This window comes from Oryzias melastigma, linkage group LG15 (assembly GCF_002922805.2).
Source record: "Oryzias melastigma strain HK-1 linkage group LG15, ASM292280v2, whole genome shotgun sequence".
Taxonomy (NCBI): domain Eukaryota; kingdom Metazoa; phylum Chordata; class Actinopteri; order Beloniformes; family Adrianichthyidae; genus Oryzias; species Oryzias melastigma.
In genome coordinates, this window is record NC_050526.1 from 15,497,398 (window position 1) to 15,497,968 (window position 571).

At 46.4% G+C, this 571-nt stretch overlaps 1 protein-coding gene across 4 annotated transcripts in view; it reads right to left on the reverse strand.

Moving 5' to 3' along the window:
* ehbp1 (EH domain binding protein 1) overlaps positions 1–571 on the reverse strand; it is a 154,739-nt gene that overhangs the window by 102,792 nt on the left and 51,376 nt on the right. The window lies entirely within an intron of this gene.

The window sequence follows — 571 nt, forward strand, 5'->3', positions numbered from 1 at the left end:
AAACCTCCATCCCAGCAGACACAGCGGCCCTCGAGGCCTGGAGCCTGAGGTAAAAACCTCCATCCCAGCAGACACAGCGGCCCTTGAGGCCTGGAGCCTGAGGTGAAAACGTCCATCCCAGCAGAGACACACGTGATGCAGCAGAAACTGATCAACCATCAATCAGTCTTTGAACTGATCAAAGTCATGTGACCATCCAGTGAGCTAGAATGTTCTAATGATGATTTGACATTCATTCTTGTTCACTTGTTTGTTCACATCTTCACCGATTATCTTGAAGAAACACCAGAATCTGGAAAACTTCACCTGAACTGTTCAGGTATTGATCTCCGAGTCACTGTGCTGGAAGTTTGGGATCAAGATGTCCTGGATCAGTCTCAGATCAGTGAATCGGATCATTAGAAATGAATCGATGTACCTCCAGTTAGTGCACATTAGTGTGTCAAACGTGGAGGTTGGTTCGTCATCCGCTCAAGTTTTGGTTACCTCCATGACATTTCCGTCTCACGTCATTTAGGATTCTAGGAATACTGCTGGGATTGGGAGGATTTAGTCCGTTGTGAGTTAGGAT